Source organism: Triticum aestivum, chromosome 6A, assembly GCF_018294505.1.
Source record: "Triticum aestivum cultivar Chinese Spring chromosome 6A, IWGSC CS RefSeq v2.1, whole genome shotgun sequence".
Lineage (NCBI taxonomy): Eukaryota > Viridiplantae > Streptophyta > Magnoliopsida > Poales > Poaceae > Triticum > Triticum aestivum.
Window position 1 is genome coordinate 380,744,834 of NC_057809.1, and position 21,637 is coordinate 380,766,470.

The following is a 21,637-nucleotide window of genomic DNA, read 5'->3' on the forward strand; positions in this document are numbered from 1 at the left end:
AGGCCAAGGTATTCTCAAAAATTGACTTAAGGTCAGGATACCATCAATTGAAGGTACGAACGGAAGATATCCCCAAAACAGCCTTCACCTCCAGATATGGACTGTACGAGTTCACAGTGATGCCATTTGGATTAACTAATGCCCCGGCATATTTTGTTCACCTCATGAACAAAGTATTTATGAAGTTTATGGACAAATTCGTCGTAGTATTCATCGACGATATTCTGGTATACTCCAAAACACCAGAAGAGCACGCAGAACATCTCAGGATTGTACTAGGAGAGCTAAGGAAACACCAATTGTATGCCAAGTTCAGCAAGTGCGAATTTTGGCTAAGACAAGTAGGTTTTCTAGGCCACGTGCTGACTCAAGACGGTATAGCAGTGGACCCAGAGAAAGTCAAGGCCGTACTTGACTGGAAGTCACCAGCCAGCGTAACGGACATATGAAGTTTCTTGGGAATGGCAGGATATTACCGCAGATTTATTGAAGGATTTCCCACCATATCCAAGCCTATGACACAGTTACTCAAGAAAGATAAGAAGTTTGAATGGACAGAAGCCTGCGAGAAAAGTTTCCAAGAGCTAAAGCGGAAATTAACAACAGCACCGGTATTAATTGTACCCGATATACACAAAAATTTTGAAGTATTTTGTGACGCATCCAGAAAGGGTCTCGGATGCGTGTTGATGCAAGAAGGCAAGGTTGTCGCCTACGCTTCAAGGCAACTTCGCAAACACGAGGAAAATTATCCCACTCATGATTTAGAAATGGCAGCAGTTATTCATGCACTCAAGGAATGGAGGCATTTTCTACTTGGGAATCGATGTGAGATATATACGGATCACAAAAGCCTCAAATACATTTTTACGCAGCCAGAACTAAATTTACGGCAACGCCGCTGGTTGGAATTGGTAAAGGATTATGATGTTGGTATCCATTACCATCCAGGGAAAGCAAACGTAGTGGCCGATGCCCTGAGTCGGAACCCCAGCTCCAACGGGAACTATCTGCACAGCTTGAGGCCCGAATTCCATCAAGAATTTGTCAAGCTCAACTTGATAATGGTAGCAGAAGGCACCATATCAAACTTGGAAATACAACCACACCTTGTGGAGAAAATTAAAGAGGCTCAGTCCGGTCACCCCAGCATTGAAGGAATTAAAAGGAAGTTGAGTACGGGCAAGGCCTCGGAATTCGTCATAGACAATGAAGGAATATTATGGTACGGAGAAAGGCTATGCATGCCAAACATAGAAGACCTTAAACGGCAAGTTTTAACTGAAGCACACACCACTCCATATTCGATCCACCCTGGAGGAACCAAAATGTATAAGGATATTCAGGAAAGATTTTGGTGGCACGGTATGAAGAGGGACATAGCCGCTTTCATTGCATGTTGCGACTCATGTCAACGCATAAAAGCCGAACATCAGAGACCAGCCGGACTACTGCAACCTAACAAAATACCTGAGTGGAAATGGGATGAAATAGGGATGGATTTTATTGTCGGATTACCTCGATCACGACACGGGAATGATGCCATATGGGTCATCACTGACAGGTTGACCAAAGTAGCACACTTTATTCCAGTGAAGACAACCTACACCACTCAGAGGCTTGCCAGGATTTATCTTTCCCGCATAGTCTGTCTGCACGGTGTCCCGAAGACTATAATTTCCGACAGAGGCACTCAGTTCATCTCAAGATTTTGGGAGCATTTACAACAGGCTCTGCGAACCCAACTAGCCTTCAGTACCGCATACCATCCACAGACTGATGGACAAACAGAACACGTAAACCAGGTTTTAGAAGACATGCTGAGAGCATGTGTCCTCACCTATGGAACCAGTTGGGAGGACAGCCTGCCATATGCCGAGTTCGCATACAACAACAGTTACCAGGCCAGCCTGCAAATGGCTCCTTTCGAAGCCCTATACGGAAGGAGATGTCGTACCCCGTTAAATTGGCCAGAGACCGGAGACAGCCGCATCTTCCGACCAGATATGCTCAGAGAAGCTGAGGAAAAAGTCAAGCTAATCAGGGACCGACTTAAGACCGCTCAAAGTCGACAGAAAAGTTATTATGATCAGAAACATCGTAGGGTCAGCTTCGAACCCGGTGAATTCGTATACTTGAGAGTATCCCCGATGAGAGGATTGCAACGGTTTAAGATTAAAGGAAAATTAGCACCAAGATTCATTGGACCATTTTGCATAGTGGCACAAAGAGGCACTGTAGCCTACCAACTAGACTTACCCGAAGACTTGTCCGACATTCACGACGTATTCCACGTCTCTCAATTAAGGAAGTGCGTAAGCAACCCCGAGAAACAAGTATCTCATGAGAGCATTGACGTACAGCCAGACCTCACTTATCGAGAACATCCCATAAGAATATTAGAGGAGTCTGAAAGGAGGACCCGACAGAAAACCATCAAGTTTGTCAAAGTCTAGTGGAGCAATCACACCGACAGTGAAGCAACTTGGAAAAGCGAGGATTTTCTTCGGACAGAGCATCCACACTTATTTAAGGATCAGCTGAAATCTCGGGGACGAGATTTTTCCTAAGGGGGTAGGTGTTGTGACACTCCAAAATTTTTATTTGGTTTTTATCAAAAACTTTGTGGTTTTGAGGAGAGAGAGCTTTTTTTTAAAATCTTTCTTTTTCAGAAAAAAACCTTCCTCTTAAAAACCTCCTTTTTGCCTTGGCAGGGTTTTTAATTCTTTCAAACTTTGGTGGTTGATCTTTTGCAAACTTTTTCTCTGTTAGTTCCCTCTAAAGATGTAATCTTTTTGGGAGTTTTAATTTGTTTTTATTTTTAAGAGAAGCTCTATGAAAATTTGGGATCTTCTTATCTTTGAAGCCACCCTTGGCTTTGTATTTTTTGCCCATGAGATAAAACCCCTCCAAAACCTCCCCTCCCCCTTGTGATCAACCTAAATTCTCTGTCCCAACTAATCCAAACTGGTTTTGGATTTTATTCTAATTATTTTCCCCCTCAATTCAATTCTGAAAATTATTTGGAGCCTGAGGGATTTTCAAAGCAAGTACACTTTTTCATTTGAGTTTTGACCTCAAACCAATTCTCCTGGATTGTCCTTTGAACCCACAACCCAGAACCATCTTGATCCACTCCTCCTCTTTTCAAATTTTTCAAAATACAGTCTCTGCAAGTTTGGACCAGATTTGCCAAATTTGGTGAAATTCATATCCACACTGCTCCAAAAATTCCACCAAAAATCATGCAGCCTACTTGAGCAAGGAGAAGCCACTCCACCAAAAATTAGCTCAAGGAAAAATCACCAGAGGCCAATTTCATTTGGTCGAACACCTTGTGGGCACTCTTACTGTTCTAAGTTCAGAAAATTCAGTTTCAGTGTCATCTTCAGTCCGTCAGTTTCAATCACGCGGCCACAGTGCCCTTGGCACGTTCCTCGCCGCCTCTTCCTCTTGTCCGAAGCTTCACACGCGTGCGTGGAGCCTTCCTGGCGTCGGTAGCGCGCTGGCTCGCCCTCGCCGGCGTCTTCTGCGGCGTCGGGACCTCCCGTGGCGGCCGACAGGAGGCACACCACGGCAGAACGCCGTTCCGCGCCGCCCATCGCTCCCTGGCTCTCCGCGTGGCCTCATGCACGCCAGCGCACGCCCGTAGCACAACCACCATGGCCGGCAAGCACGGAACGCGCTCTCCGCCGCCGACGGGCCCGCGCCATCACCGTTCCGTCGAGCTCGCCCTTAACACCCAAACCCCGGCCAGTTTAACACCAAAACGGACCCATTGAACCTCCATGATGACGCTCGACCCCCTAACCACCCCGACCGAGCACTGCGCCACCGTAATCACTCGTCGGTGATCCTCGTTCACGGCAACCGCCTCGGACCGCCTATATAAAAGGGTCCCGAGCTCACTCTCGTGCACGCAACACCCCCACTACTCACCAACACCCCGCCATGCCACTAGGGGGACCTCGAGGAGGTCTCCTCCCCGAGCTCCGGCCGCCTCGCCCCACCTCGGCCTCCAGCCCGATTCGTTCTGGTGAGGCCATCTCCGGCGCTCAAACCCCGTTCGTTACCCTCTCTAGCTGCCAGGAGCATAACCCCCTCTTCAATTTAACCTTTGTAGCCCTCTCCGACGAGCCCCTCGACCACTCGAGCCGCCGTCCGCCGGAGCAAAGCTCGCCGTCGACGTGGTGCTCGCCGACCGACTCCACCACCATCAACTGACGCGGAAGGGTACCCTGAGCACGGAGGTACTCTCCGATCTCTCTGCCTCGCCGTGGATCGCCGCCGGCGACCACCGCGGCTCTCGGGCGCCGGCGAACTCTGCCGCCCCGTTTGAACATTTGAACCTGACGAGTGGGACCCCACCGTCAGCCTCTCTGCTCTCTCTTTCGAATCGTTTTCTGGAAGCGCCTTCGGGCAGAATGCGTTTTCTCTTCGGGCTGGCGTAGTCGCTACCGAAGCGTTTTCTGTTTTTATAAACTAGCCCCTGGAATTCTTCTGTTTCATTACAGATTAGTCCCTGGACAAAAACCCTTATAACTTTTAATCAGAAGAGTATTTTTGATTGATTCTTTTTCTGTTCTCTTTAAAATTTTGTCTAGTTTTTTATCAGATTTATTTGAAAAATATTTGGTTTACCTTCTGTGCACTCCGTGGTATTTACGTTAGCGCATATATTTTCTTTAAACCGTAGATACCGAAGGAGGTGATGGAGCCGCGAACTGCACCGAGCTAGGCTCCGACTACTCTGAACCAGGCAAGCATGTTTGAACTTTTGATATGATGAGTGTCTTGGCATGTTCTGCATTTAGTTAGTTTCATGGCATGTCGGTGAGCATACCGATGAACGTTATTTTATGTGATAATGAGGTAAGTGAGTTCGATGATCCATATGTGGATGAATGTGAATATGAATGGCCATGTGTTGGCATGAGGATGGGTACGGTGGCAGTGTTGTAGCATGCCAGTCGTACGCCAGACCATGTGACTTCAGTGTCAAACCATATCGGTCCAGTACCTATCATTTCCTCCCTTGTACTACCACATGTTTTCCGCAAGGAATATGGTTTAGTAAGTTGCAAACCGCTTTCATGGTACACACCAAAGAGGAGAGGCCGTGATGATGGTTCCATGGCCCTGGATTAAAGCCAGTCATCCGGTCAGGGGGCATGGGTGTTTCCGGTTGGGACCGAGAGGGGGGCACCCCTTAGAGCGCGCGTATATAAATTTGATCCCATGCTATTCGAGATTGTGATCTCCCCGTCTCAAAAGTTTTTCTTGGACGATGACTAGGGTGATTCCTAGCATCGAGAGGTAGGATGGGTGTGTACCGGTTAGCTGTGTTTTCTTCCGAAATACCGTAAACGGAACTAGTCCTTCGTGACTACGGAAATCAGTTGGCTGTGGGAAAAATTTTGTACAAACTCTGCAGAGTCATATATTCCTCCAAATCATCTATTCCATGTCAAGTTTCGTTCCATCTTATCCTAATCAATTGTCAGCTTTGGTGACAGAGACTCCGGTGAATCGCATGAATGCTAAGTCCGGTTGAATGATTATCCCTGTGGATGGACTAACCCGTTTATTCTCATGGATTGAATGTTTATTATGAGTATTATTTACTGGTGAATTTTAAAGCCCTTTTTGCGATGTCGCTCAGACGTCCGACTGTGGCATTTATTTTAAAGCCCTTTCTGTGATGTCGCTCAGACGTCCGACTGTGGCATTTCTTTTAAAGCCCTTTCTGCGATGTCGCTCAGACGTCCGACTGTGGCATTTCTTTAAAGCCCTTTCTGCGATGTCGCTCAGACGTCCGACTGTGGCATTTCTTTTAAAGCCCTTTCTGCGATGTCGCTCAGACGTCCGATTGTGGCATTTCTTTTAAAGCCCTTTCTGCGATGTCGCTCAGACGTCCGACTGTGGCATTTCTTTTAAAGCCCTTTCTGCGATGTCGCTCAGACGTCCGACTGTGGCATTTCTTTTAAAGCCCTTTCTGCGATGTCGCTCAGACGTCCGACTGTGGCATTTCTTTTAAAGCCCTTTCTGCGATGTCGTTCAGACGTCTGACTGTGGCATTTCTTTTAAAGCCCTTTCTGCGATGTCGCTCAGACGTCCGACTGTGGCATTTCTTTTAAAGCCCTTTCTGCGATGTCGCTCAGACGTCCGACCATGGCATTTCTTCTAAAGCCCTTTCTGCGATGTCGCTCAGACGTCCGACCGTGGCATTTCTTTTAAAGCCCTTTATGTGGTGTCGCTAAGATGCCCGACTGTGGCATCATTTCCTTATTTTTATTTGTTCACCTTTCAAGGCGTCGCTTCAGACACCCGATCGGTCCTTATTTATGCTCTGTGGGATTTCAGGCGGACTGCCGCCATTTCCCTTTTTACTTACCCGTTATGCCAATTTTATTTATTGTGCATTAAGGAATTAATCATGTTGCATCCATGCATGCATTTGTTATATCTTACGTCCGAACTGTCTTGCGAGTACTTTCAAAGTACTCACTGGCTTGTTGATTTGGCCAGATGCTGACGAAGGCGATCTCATGGATGAAGAGTTCGATAGCGAGTCCGACACTTAGAGGAGTCCCAGTCAGTCTCGTGCGACCCTGGATTTGGCCACTGTTTTATATCCGCTTCCGCTACCAAATAAATTTATCGAGCCTCACCTCGACGTTCGATGAAATGATATTCTTAGAGTCTTGTATTTCCCTTCCCGCTGTGTTTTTCCACCACCAGCCTATCCTTGAGTCAGTAGTATGTCTCCACACCACTGTGTTCTGTCCGCCATTATGTATGATTATTGGCGTGCTTGTAATAATTTGGTTGAGCAGCCACAGTTCAACCCTGTAATATATTTTTATGCTACTGGCTTATTGTATCAAGAAATTGTCTACCAGTGAGGAGGATTTCTCTCATACTGGACTCAAAAGACTGGTTTATCAATAAATATTTTTATTGGAAAACCGGTCGTGACAAGGTCGGCCCCTCGCATTACCGACCGGCTGTTGAGAAGCCGGCCGGCCGGTTTCTAAAAACCTAACTTCCTATGCTCTACAAATGGCTAAGTAATTGCCTTCCCAAAACGGCCATGTACTTGACCCGGCCATAGACCGCAGGGCGGCTATCCGGCTGGCAAGACAACAAATAAGGGAAGGCGGCAAAGGAAAAACGCCAAATGAGCAGAAGGAGAAAGACAAGTTGGGAATCGACAAAAGTAATTTACATAAAGGCTCATGGCCAACATTCAACAGAGTTTGAATACAACCCCCAGCGGGTCGAACTGCGCAAGCTTAACAAATTTGTTCAAAAGATTACAAATCAGGAAAAGAAAAGGATAGCTTGGCCGCCTAGGCCAAAGGAGCAGCAGCCGGATCGGAGGGGTCGAAGCTTCGGGTGGTGGAGCGGTCGCCTAGGTGGTCTCGGCCTGATCGGCTCCAGCGGCAGTCGGCTCGTTGGTGTGCTGCCCGTTGGTCGAAACCTGGTCAGGCTGAGGCCGACAGTCGTCTTCACCATTCGGCACATCGTCTTCGTTGTCCTCATCCTCCTCCTCGCCTCCGTCGCTAGAGGCGATCACCTCCACCACCTCCTCGCCTTCCTCTGGGTTCAGCCCGAACCAGTTGGGCGGCGCCTCCTCGCCCTCCTCGGTCAGCTCCGGGAGGAAGACGCTGGTGTCCGTGTACACAGCTATCGCTGCGGCACGGCGATAGAGGTCAGGCGCCACCGCCAGCTCCTTGACGACTTCAGCGTGGAGGGTGGCAAGATGGTCTAAGTTCAGACCAGGGTACCATCCCTTGACGAAATCTAGGGCCCGCCATGTGCCTACCTGAGCTGCAGAGCCCTTCCACGCCTCAAGGCGGCCGACCGCCACCTCCAACCAGTCAGAGGTCCGTCTGGGGGTGCGTAGAGCCGGAGTGCCTAGCCAGAGGGCGGAGACCACCTGGGCCCCAGCGCGCTGCAGACGGCGGAGCGCCTGATGCGCCGGCTGGAGGCGAGCTTGGATGCTGAAAAGCTACTCGGCAAGGGTCCGCGGGGCGTTGAGCGCAATTTCCGCACCAGCTACCCTTCGCTCCTCGCGGCCTGCCTCGATGGCCTGGTCTACGGCGACGTCATGACCAGTAAAATACTCTGTGAAAGAAGAAAAAACAAGCATGAAGTCAGAAGCCAGCTTGTAGAACAAGTAGGCAGACAGGAGAAGGGAAAGAGCAACTTACCATCGAGCATGTCCTCGATCTCGCCGTAGCCGCCGGTCAGAGCCTTCTCCTTGTCTGCCCACTTCGAGCGCTCAGTCTCGAATTCGGCCTGAAGGGCCTCCTCCACCTCCTTGAGCTTTTTGAGCTCCGCCTTGTGCTTGTCCGCCTGGTCAGAAAGCTTTTTGTCCAGGTGGTCGCGCTCCTGCTCAGCCCTGTTGCGCTCCTCCTCCTTGGTGCGCAGCACGGTCTGAGCCTCGCCCAACTGCTACTACAAGATGACGTTGGCCCCTACAGAGGGCAAAGAAGAGAAGATGGTCAGAAAGACAACAGAGGAAAAACATAGCTGCTGGAAGATCCGGCTCGACTGCTCAGCAGTCGGCCCGAATCTCGGGGGCTACACCCCGCGGGTGCGCTGGCGCGCCCCCGCGTGAATAAGGATCGAGGTACTTACTCCGGCCTTCGGCCAGCTCAGTATTCTGCTTGTCCAGCTCCCGGACCTGGGAGTTGTGCGTGGCCGCGTGAATATTGTGATAGTCCTACAATGGAAACAACAAAAGAAAGAAGGTTAGCAATCGGAACTTGCCTTTAAGTTCTGAGCCACCTGCTCAGCAGCCAGCCTGGAACTCGGGGGCTACACCTAGTGGGTGAGCTGGCGCGCCCCCATGGAAGATTTTCAAAAAAGATTACAAGAGTCAAAGCAAGCGGTCAGCAGATGTACCTGGATGGCCGCACGCGTCAACACAAATGCCTTCATGTACTGATGAAGGGCTTCACCCTGGGCTTGGATCTAGGCCTAGATGTCTTGCGATGCCCTGTTCAGCATGCCTGACCCGCCTCCTAGCGTCCACTCCAGCGGAACGGTGCTGGTGGCTTCTGCTTCTGAGGCTGACGAGCTCGCAGCCTTGATCACCTGTGGCCGTGGCGCCGACGTTGGCTTCGCACCGCACCGGCGTATCAGAGTGTGGGCCGAGGGGCTGGCTCCCACCACCAACTCACCACCGGCTGGCGACACCTGCGGCGTGTATGGCTGGCGGCTTTGCGACGGGACAACCGACGTGGGTTGGGGTTCCTCCGCCCTCAGCACGATATCGCCGCCTTCTCCGCTCCCAGGGGCTGACTGGTCATCGCCGGCTCCTCCAGCTGGCACCTGGACCTCTGGCACCGGTGGAGTGGTGCGCAGAGGGATGACAAGTTGTGGCGCCTGGCCGAGTGTGGCCTTCTCCGCCCGTGCCTTGGCGATCGCATCCGCTCGCTCCTTGGCTGCGGCGTCAGCTTGAGCCTTGGCAGCCATGTCGGCTTCTTCTTGAGCCGCCTTGGCTGCTGCCGCCTTCTGCCGCTCCGCCTCCTCCTACTCCTGCATGCCTCCCGCGCGTTCCTCTCCGTCGCCTCCCGGAGGTCGGCGAGCGGGTCTATGCGACGGGTGTTGGTGGAGCCCTCCGTCCCCCCGATGATGGAGGCGGAGGCCGACCGCTCAAGAAAGAGCGGGGCTCTGCTCAAGCAAGACAAACTTAGAAGGAGTTTTGCAAAAAAGACAATCGAAAACACAAGGAAAGACAACACTTACGCGGACACCACCGGCGGCTGCTTCGGGGCCCTCTGGAACCAAGCCGCCTTCGTGGCGGCTTCCTCCCACCTAGTTGCTGCGGCCGAGCCTTTGGGTTTCTTCAGCCGGCCGCCTTGCAGATGCGCACTGGCTTGGTGCTTCGGCGCGCCGCCTGGCGCAGTCGGCACTGCTGAGGAAGTCGTCCCCGCCCTGTTAGCAGCCGGCGGGCGGCGCTGCACGTGCTCCTCCTCGTCATCATTTGGCCAGTCCTCGAGACTCCCGCCTCCTCCAGAGCCGCCTGCTCCATCACCACCGCCTGTGGCGTCATCTTCCTCTGTGGCGGCCGCCCCCAAGTCAGGGTCGTCCACATCACTCATCGCCCGATCCGGCAGGTACTCCTAGCCCCACGCCAGGGCGTCGGCGGCCGACTGGGTCATGAGGAGCTACGCATGACCGACTGATCAGTCGGCGAAGTAGAACTCGACAAACAAGAAAAGACCAAGAGTTAAGAAGCTTACCACAGGCGGCGGGAACGCGTGGGAATACGGTCGCTTTCCGAATTGCCACTCTGATTCCGAGAGTTTGCAGTTCGCGATCTTGTTCACCAGGCGGGCCACCTCCATGGCCGACATCTCCTTGGTGGACATTCACCATGGGTCCCGGTGCCTGCTCATCCGGCTAATTAGATGAGGCCGACTTTGAAGAGGGAGAACCCGACGCTCCACGAAGGCGGTCACACTACAAAAATACACTTCCGTGATCATACATGTTTGTCATAGTAGGTCGCTTTTTTGTCATGCATGTACATCGATGACAAATTTATGATAGAATCAAGATAGTCATACCTGTGCTGTCGTAGAAGTGTTCCATGACATTACCAAAATTATCATCATGGAAGTGTCCACTTCCATGACGATAAATCGCGCGTCACAGAAATGCTTTCATCAAGGGTGACCGACACGTGGCATCCACCGTAACGGAACACCGTTAAGCTATCGGATCGGGTTTTGGATCCGATAACCCATTAACAGCCCCGACCAATGGGGATTTTCCACGTATAAAATCATCATTGGCTAGAGGAAACACGTGTCGTCTCATCGTCGGGACAGATGTCATCCACTCACTGGACAGAAGGCGCCTATGATACGTCGATACGTGGCACGGCCCAACAAGTTTAAATGGGCTGGCCCAACTAAAGGCCCACAAGATTTTGCGGACCATAATGGGCCGGCCCAGCTAAAGGCCCACGAGATTTTGCAGACCATAATGGGCTGGCCCAGCTAAAGGCCCACAAGATTTTGCGGGCCATAATGGGCCGGCCCAGGTAAAGGCCCACAAGATTTTTGTGTGCCATAATGGGCCGGCCCAGGTAAAGGCCCACAAGATTCTTGCGGGTCATAATGGGCTGGCCCAGCTAAAGGCCCACGAGATTTCGCCGATATTAATGGGCCGGCCCAGTTGTAGGCCCACAAAATTTTGAGGACCCTAGTAAGCCGGCCCATTAACTGGCTGCCATGTTTTGGGCCAAATGCCGACCCATATTTGATCCAGTCCATAAATGGCCTGCCACGCTCTGGGCCTAATAGTGGCCCATATGAGATCCGGCCCGTTAAAAGCCTACCACGTTCTGGGCCAAATTACGGCCCAGATCAGGTCCGGCCCTTTAAGAGGCTTTGGGATCAATTATGGCCCATATTAGATTCGGCCCGTCAATAAGACACTATGCTTTTGGGCCCACTTGCCAAAGGCCCACTTAGTAATTCGGCCTGATATTAGTTTTGGCCTGTTAAGGGCCCGTTTAACATTTTGGCCCTATATTAATCTCAGCCTGTTAAAAGCCCGTCATATAGTTGGGCCTAACTACGGCCCGGTTTGCATCCGGCCTACTCGCAGCCGATATCTGATTGGGCCAAACAAGGACCCAGACAATTTTGGCCTGTTAAAAGCCCGTGATTTGATTCGCACAATCATGGGCTGGGGTTCATTTTGGGCAGCTGTGTAACTAGTAGGAATTAAGAACAAACCTACTCTATATAATAAAGAAATTATGGCATAGTAACTAAGAATAAACCTACACTACACAATAAAAGATTTAAGGTATATTACATCCACTGGGCATCAAAGTTCGCCACCAGTGATCATATAGCGCAACGAAGAAGCAGATTACAAAAACTGGGCACCATTGCAGCATAACAAAATAATACTGAAGCGAGACCACTTCCAAGACAGTTCAAGAAAGGTTAGCCTGGCGGGGTAACTGCTGCGCAAGCTGCTGAGCAAGGCTGTGAGACCGGCCTAGCATGTCGGCCATAGCTTCCAGGTGTAGCTGTTTAGCGATGAGGTTCTCATTGGTGTTCTCCGCAATCTTTCTTAGAGATAGGACTTCAAGTCGAAGTTGAGTTGTAGAATGCCTTTCTGCTAGAACTTGGGACTGAAGAAGTCGAACTGATTCAGACAACGAATTCTGTGAGCTTGTCTTACAGTTAGTCTCAAGTAACTTGAACACTGCATCAAGACAAGACTTTGGGGTTGTCTCGCTATCTTCAAGATGTTTTTCCTTCTTTGCTGCAATATATGTTGGGTTTGTTTCACAGCCTTCAGCAGACTTGTGCATGCCATCAGGCATATCACCCTGAAACAAAGCAGAGAGATGACAGGTTTTGCATGTGTATAAACAAAGATGATAACTGTTCTGTCAATTCTATCCAATTTCAAATTAGAAAATAAAGAGTATGTTCAAAATATAAATAGCATAATTTGGCATTGTTCATAATGCGGGGAGCTTCACCACACTACCGGATTACCATGTCAACATAACAAGCATAGATGAAGGGCAAAGAAAATTATTGTATCTATTTTGGATAATGTGCATGGCATGTTGTTCAAATCATATAGTAGATCCACAAAACAAGCATACATATAGGGAGTATTAAGTAATGTGCATGGTATGAATAAGGAATTTGGTTTTACAAGTAAAACTTAGAACTTACGGTTCTTACGAACATGCATTTTGGTAGAAACAACAAACTAAACAGCAGTAAACGATAGGGAGTATGAGCAAATTAAACAACAGTTGAGGATAAAGGCTTTAGAAGGACTAACTTACATTAACAGTTAACACCGGCTTTATAATGCCCTTCTCCATGGCAAGGGAAGGATAACACAAGAATTTTAGCATAGAATCTTCTTCATAAGCATTGCCTGTACTCTACATTTTGTAGAGAGTAATTATAGATATGATAATACTGGAAGGGATAGAGGATAATGAAGATAAGATGCAGATTGATGCTACATAATCAACTACCAATCCCTGGAAGTACAAGCGTTACAGGACAAAATGTACTGACAAGAGCAATGGGCTACACTTCTGCACTGGCATTGTCTGTGTATTCTACTTGTTGGTGAGATTAAATATAGATCTGATCTTTTTTAGTAAATGGTGAGCGAGGGAGATAAGATGCAGAATGCTACAAAATGAACCAATCCCTCTTCCCATAATACAAGAGTGTTTTGAACACTGGTGTACTGTACAAAACGTTCTTATATTGTGGGACAGAGGGAGTAGCTGTTAATGTAAGTACAACGATAGACCACGTTCAGTCCTTACAAGAGGACTATAGAGCTAAACCTCTTCAAAAGCATTGGGTTGACTCTAAATTTATGTAAGAGTCCATACAGATCTTATAATGTGCACCAAATGGACGATTATGAGGCTAACATGTGCAGTGATGCTACATAATCAAACAGTTATGAAAGTAAGTATGGTCATACAGGGCAAGAGGTACTCACAAGAGCAATGCAGTGTGTAGTATAGTTGCGAGATTCTGTGGTCCCTTGAGAATGGATGTTCTTCTGCTAACAGTTTTCGTACAAGTGAGACATTAAGGAAAATGCATAAATGTAGTTCAAATTGTGATGTGATATCATAGACAGTACCTTACGCTGCAGCCGAGACCAATGTGTAACAAGATTATTCCAGTCATCGTCGGATAAATGTAGCACCAGAGACTTTACAGAAATTTCGTTCAGAGGCTTGCCATTGAAGTGCGCTTGCCTCAGGTAGGAACGATACTTCATCAACGAGTGCTTGAAAAGCGCAACCAACCCTTGCTCGTCATCACAATCCAGTTTGCGCCTCTCCTATTTAAAAGAATGAAATCTTGTGTCTTCTGTCAGCAGAAACATATGCAGTAATGACCATGAATAACATTAGTACATTACTTACGCGTAAATTGCGGAGGAAGACTAGAAATTGTTCTGTGTCTGCGGTATAATCTTTCCATGAAGGAAAGATGCGCACAAAGTTCCTGACAACAACATAAGCTTCGTCTTCTAAATTGGGAAGAAATGGAACATGGGTCCTATTTGCTGCAATTGGGGCTCTCTCTTGTTCAAAAAGGGATTTGGCAATTGGATTTGGTGTACTCTTTGCTGGAATGGGGGTTTTGCGTCGTATAGCTGGTGCTATGTCAACTGGCATAATCATACTGTTTGCTGCAGTTGGGGTCTGCTGAGTTGGGGCATCAGAAATGACCAGTGTAGTAGGGCTAGAGTCTACTAGAGTTGGGGTATTTTGTGGGTCAGGTGATATTGCAACTACACCTAATGGGCTATTTGATTTATCAAGTGCCACTACCTTTTCCAAATACTTTGCTTGTGCTCCTCCACGATCAGCAATCGGCCTCTTCCTTTTGAACGTCTGATACACAAGAACAACATTTGAATGGATAAATATGGTATGATGACAGATGGAATATGTACTAAAAATGGATAGGCAGGGCGTATTCACATACATGATGTGTAAACTAAGCTAATGGTAGTTCAACAAAGTAGAAGCAATGCAAAGCATCAGTTGCAAGATATGTGCGAGCAATGTAACCTTGGAAATTTAGAGCAACTACCTTGATGGGTGAATAAGATAGGGCATCTTCCTCTGACTCCTCCACTAGGGAGCTACATTGACTTAGGTCTCCCTCTAGCTCAGAATCACTGTTAGGATCATATTCTGAGCATGAATTTGTAGGCGGAGAGTGTTTGCATTGCATTGCATCCAGACTTGATTTCAGTCCCTTAATGCCAAGTTTGACATCCATGGCATTGTTCTTCTTTATTCTTTTCATGCGCGCAAGCTCATAATCATTATGATGCTGTTCAGAATCTGAGATTCATGAAAACATAAAAAGTAGTCAGATTATCTATGGAATGCATTGCGGTTTCAACTTGGAGGGTGTCTCCATATAAACCCCTGCATATGCAAAGTTCACCTCCCCAACCGTTCTGACCAGACCACACACAGAGATACACACCCGAGCGGCGAACATGCATTTTCAAAACTAATTTAGGAACATTTAGCTGACCAATTAAACAACTCTGTTTTAATAATATCATATTCGTATTTGAACAACTAAGATTGTTTAGCTTGATTGGTGGAGCAGTGTTATTATGACACGAAGCATGTATTCTGGTCGTATAGTGATCATAAAAGGGGGAAACTCTAAGCATATATTTTTTAGCAAAAGAGGGTTTCCCCTCTGATTTCTATTAAAGAAACCAGCACAGAACCAACATGATCAATTAAACCCTAAGCATGATCAATTAAACCGTATTATGGCTGTGCCATGGTAGATTTGAAGCTGCAAACTAGAGAAATGATATTTAGCATCCATTGTTTGCTTCGAACTAAGAACTAAATTCTAAGAGCTGAAAAGAAAGTAGAGTAACCAAGTTAAGATCTATTTTCTGGTTGAGATCAAAAAGTTGAGGAGATATGAAGTACCACCTCTCTTGCGACGCCGTGTAGGCATCGGGGGTGCGATGGCTGTCGGTGGCGTTGAAGCAGATCTGCAATGGTAGACGGGTGCATCGGGGGATAAGTCCCGTTACGGTGGAAGAGAAGGTCGTGTGAGCGGCCCCGGCAAGGAGGACGACGGCGCCGATGAAGTGAGAGGACGCGATGCAAGGCTATTGGTCCGTCACCGTGGATGAGAAATGTCCATCTCTAGCAGTGGACGATGCGGTCTTGGTAGGCGCTCTGGCATGGTGGAGGACGGTGGCGATGGATGTGGTGGAGGACGGCGGCGATGGATGGGGTGGCGGACAGAGGCTGGTGTGGGAATGGGGTGTTCTAGCGCGGACGGTGTATGAATGGGAAAATGGAGGGAGAGGTACGGGGAACCATGTTTTCGGGACGCGCCTGTCTGAAATATGGGAAAGTTCTAACTTATCCCTCGTTTCAAATTTGGACGTCTCGTCGGTTGGGTATAGGACGGTAATCTCGCATCTCCCAAATATTTGCCGGTAACTATTTTGGGCGAGGAGCGGGTGTTTTGCCGCCCACGGTGTATGAACGGAGCTGACAGGTAGGGCGGTTGTGTCACGTCTGATGGAAGCTACACATCTGCCCCTATTTAAAATATTAGCCTACATCTATTTCGGACGAGGAGAGGGTGTTCTGCCGCCCACCGTGTATGAATGGGGAATGGAGGGAGAAACAGAGGTCTTCCGGACGAGCTTGAATCAAATGAGTTTTGCCGCCCATGTTTGACGTCCACCGTGGCGGAATGGGCTCAGAGGCGGTCATGTCACATCTAATTGAAGTTACTAACCTACCCCTATTTAGAGCAGTGGAAATCGGGCCGATGGATTGTCCGTGTAATGGGTAGATAGTAATTTCCATCTCCCAAACACTTGGCTTCGGGCAGCCGATGTGGGAGTGGACATTTTATTGTTTCTTTCGAATTTTGGGACAATAAGCATCCACGTTTACCCTGGCAACTAAATTCGAATCCATTTTGTATTCCTATATGAAGCTTTATAAATCATTCTATGTGTTTTTATATATCTTCAAAAGGACGACAAAGATGTATTCCACTGTCATATATGAATATGGTTTACAAAAATGTACTCCAATTCAAACAAATGGTTTGAGTGGATCATGTCCAACTCAAATGTCACAGCATAATGTGTACTCCCATTTAGATATGTACACAAGCGATGTATCAAGATTCAAATACCGAGTCAATCAACCAAGAATGTACGGAACTAACAGACATATAAACACTTATAGAGTATATGGATCAATAATATCAACTAACATACATAAGCCAGGCTGTTGTACTTTTTTTGGGCTACAACATCATCCTTTTTTTAGCCAGCATCTTGGCCCTTTCCGATGCGTGCCACTTATGGTCCATCTATACTACTATTGTTGAATGCACATTCAGCCCGATTGGCATATTTGTAGGTCTGGCACAACAATCCAAATGAAATGTCTCCGAGTCTTATCAATTAATACAAACTTGTGCTCAAATAAAATTACAAACAAAAAAACAATTATTACATGATCTCTAAAACAAATGGTTTGGTTGATTACATGAACAGACAACACAAAGGTTATTCAACTATGGAAAGAACATTTCACCTATGATTTACCAAGTAGGAATTTAATTTCCTTTTTTCCTTCAGGACCTTAACAATCTGGTCAGTCTTAGCTTGATTCGTTTTGAAATCCACCAAATATTTAATGGTTGTCTTGAGTACTGCTTATGATTGTGCTGTTTGCTTCCTCAACATGTCAACTTCATCTCTAAGTGCAGAAGCAGAATCTCTTTCTACCACTAGTTTAGCCTCTAGAGCATCAGCAGTTCGCAATTCATAATGCACGATTGGGCTGGTGCCACTGCTGTGGGATGATGCAACGTCCATGGGGACCTCACTCTTTGATCTTGGGCTAACCTGTTTTTCCATTAAAGTTCTGATTGGATTCAGAAAAGTTGAAGTTAGCAAAACATCTCAACTAGGAGTTATAACAGCAAACCAGTTAAACAAACAAGGAATTAAAGAGTTTCAATTGGATGCTGAAAAGTAGTTATTAACATCATTGTAACCCGTTGTTGCAGCAGCAAAGCAGTTAAACAAACAAGTAGATATTTAAGTTAAGGCAAACAGGTAATTCTTAACAATAAGTATCAAACACATAGATAGGCGCAGTCTACAATATGATTAACAGGCTGTGCCATTATGTAATCAGTATCAAACTAAATTAAGCCAAGCAACGTAATTGAACAATTTTTCAATAAGTGGCTAACTAAAATTCCGAGAAGCAGGTAACTGAACTTATGCTAGTTCTTTGTACACGCACACTGCAACTTCTTTTTTGCTTACAAGGTTGTACGAAGGAGTCCATGGCATCTATTGCTTGGATACGCAGTCCCAATACTTCTTTCTTCCCACACTGCATGGGTAAGTCGAATGGTTAATCTGGTAAGATGGTGCGTCCTTGATATGTTATATGAAGATGTGTAGTCAGACTAGTTGTAGCCAAACACATCACACTGGCTTTTACTGTATATTTCATGCGATTACTTTTGGCATATCGAGATCGAAGCAATCTACAATAGGATGAAAAGACTGGCATCCTTCACATTATTAATGAACTCAGTTCATAGAAACAAGCAATTCAACCATTCTGTGGGTAAATCAAAAGCGCCACTGGAATATTTTTCACTATCCAATCATACACACAAAAAGGGGCGACGCCACCATAGGGGCTGGTATGGGCGGCCGCCTCAGGTGGCTGGAAAGTGTGCACCTAGTTTGAGTCGTCCAGGTTGGCCCATGCTAGTTTTGTTCGTCCCAATGCAGGAGAAGGCAATGTAAAAAATGAAGAAAAATGTTTCAATTTGGATGGGCCAATAACATAAGTGCAAGGTAGGCCCTATAGCAGGCTCGCGGCCCAAACGAGTGCCTCCCATATCGATCGACAGCAGGAAAAATCCCAATTCATTCGCTCCAGCCTCCAGTCTGGTTCGCTCCTAACCTAGCCGCCACTGGATAGACCGACACATCATTTCCTCGCGCCCTCGTTGGAGGGCGGTCACCGGGCTTCAACCGAACGGAAGGACAAGAAGATGAAGATCCAACCCTGGGTGTAGCCTGCGTGGGAGGCAGCGGCGGTAGCACGGGCATGGCATCGAGCTTGCGCAAACGGACAGTCGCAACTTGCAAGAGTAGCATGCGCAACGAGCAGGTACATCACATCCCTGATTATATCTAATTCAACTCTTCAATTTCTGGCCAATAGTTAAACCTGACGGTGTTGTAAAACTGCTTGTATGTAGGGAATCTATGAGAAAATGAAACCAATTTCTACTTATTTTATAACTCGCCCAAGCAATACTGAACTGACTGAATCTAATATATCTAATCAAGTTTCCGGTGCAAACATACAAGCTCATGTTGTTCTTGAGCCTGAAGTGTCTAATGAACAGACTGCTAATGAAGGATTTGATGCAAACATTTTACATGCTCCTGGTGATGAACATATAGTGTCTAATGAGGGATCTAATGCAAGCATTTTGCAAGCTCATTGAAGGACTTAGTGTCTAATGATGATCTACTATGTTGAGAGAGACAGAGATTTGCAGGCATTGATGACAAGCAAATTATAGTGCGTTTTCATAGCTTGAGGAAACGTCGAGGCCATCTACCAGAAAGTCCCCGTATCATGACAACATAACATAAATACTTTTCTAATTTGTTGTTTGAAACTATTGGCATACTTGTGTAGGATAGATATATTGATATGCAGTTTGCGCACTGGTTATACGTGCAATTACACTTCGATATTGTCAGCCAGAGAACGAATAATTCAAGCAGGTACAGACCATGTTTGTAGTCCTTGTACACCATGTTGCATTTTGTGTTTTTTGGTGCTTGCATCATTTAGTGTTTATAACCTGAACTACTTTGGATCATTAGCTGGTTTTCAAAGTGCATGTAGCTTCACATTTCTCAAGTTATGTTGATTTCCGGAGTGCAAGTGCCTTTGTATTTTTTAAGTTAAATGTTCGCCCCTGGTAACTTGAATTCGTGGATCAGCCACTGCACACAAATCATACACGAATGCCAGTACACATTAAATGAAATGCAGGGACTTACGCTAGCTCGTTGTACAGGCTCACTTCAGCTCTGCTTGCGCTTGGGATGTTCCATGTACAAGTCCATGTTACCACTTGCTTGGATGTGCAGGCCTTGTGCTCCTTGCATCCCCCTCTGCATTTTTGACACGGCGAATGGTTGATCAAATAAGAGGAATCGACCTTGATGTTGTACCGGAGGACAGATACTTACAAGGTTATACGGGTGTGCAGGATGTGTACCAGATCCCGTAGCACCGTCATGCTTCGCTAAAATATGGATTTGCTTGTTTCAGATGTGATCTCCAGAAGAAATAAGAGTTAAGGTCAGAGTTGCATAGGTGTGTAAGCTGAAAGAGCAGTGAAAGGATATCCAAACATCGTCGGAACAGTGCACAAGGGAGTGATGTGTGGATACCTAGTTCGGGCCGGCATTTGGGCATGCTCTTCTAGCTAGAGTGTGGGTCACTTTAGAGCCATTGAGGGTGATGCGCTAGCGTTGGCTGGCCGTGCACGGATGCAGATCTTGAGTGGTAGCGGAGCGCTACGATGCGGTGGACGAGACTGTTGGTGAAGCCCCAACGGCCTCGGGGGCGGAGGTGCGACGATGTGCTCAGTGAAGTAGCCCCGGTGAGCTGGGAGACGGCGTTGGTGAAGCGCACCTGATGCGGTGGAACTCGGTGTCTGTGAGGCATGTCGGTTGCGACAGCCGACGTTGTCGGTGGACCACCCAGTGCGGTGGACGAGGGCGTAGATGAGGTAGCTCCGGTGCGGTGGTGAAGCGCGACCGTCGACTTCGTCGTTGTCGTCCGGCACAGAGGTGGGGAACAGTGGGGAAAGAGATGAGACGAGGGGTGATTCGAGGGTTGGCGGCGAATTAGGGATTTGAGCAATCTGGGCGCGGAAGGGGACGGTGGAGAGGAGAGATTTTGCAGGGCTGGAATTGGGGCCGCCAGATATTTCAATCCGAAACGTGGAAGCGCGAACTTATATTGTTGTCGTCCTTTTTTGGGGGGGGTGGCTGGGTGCTACGCGTCCGTCGGACACACGTGGCCACCCCGACAGGACTATGGTTCGGTGCCTTAAGGCACCTGCCTTTGTGTCCATGACATATGGGCCCAACAGGTGGCTGGCCCACATGCCAGTGACCCAAAGGCAGTTGCCTTTAAGGCACCGAAGCAGCGTCCACCCCGACACGACCCTGGTTTTCCTGGTGCGCCTACATTTCAGAATGCAAACGAATCTTCTTTCATTTGCAAACGAATCTGTATGTATTACCATGCCCGTGTTTTCCTTGAAATAATTAGTCATTCGAAATGAGATACTCCATCCGTTCACTTTTGTAAGTCGTTTCAGACAACTTAAAATGAACTGTTTTGCACATTATCTGAAATGTCTTCAAGGTCTTATAAAAGTGAGCAGAGGGAGCACTATAAATTAATTAATGAGGAGTTATTTGAAAAAAAATCGAAACGGTACCCACGCTAACGTGGATTAGAGTGTGTGTCACATAATTAGTTATTTGAATTAGAGTGTGTGTCACGTAGTTAGTTATTTGAATTAGAGTGTGTGCCACGTAGCGATCTCCAATTCTAACATGGATTTCGCATTTCACTGTATCCATGCTACTTTTTAAATACAAATCCATATGTATATGATGAACACCATGGTAGTGAGAAAACTTTTGGATGGATTCAAACATATGACCTACAAAATAGCACAACCAACTGAGTCAACGTCAATTTTTCGAAACTTAGTATGGCACGAATTCGAAATAATTACCCGTATGCCTGGTCCTCGGTTCAAATCTTACAATGTACACCGAATTGAAACATCGATATTAAGTCTCATACTATGTACATTCAAATGTTGTTTTTAGCCCCCCCGCACAAACGCTACATACTTCCTCTATCGGTCAATCTTCCTCTCCTAACCACCTTAGGAAGCTATCGGTTTCCAACACACGTTCATTCTTTCTCTCC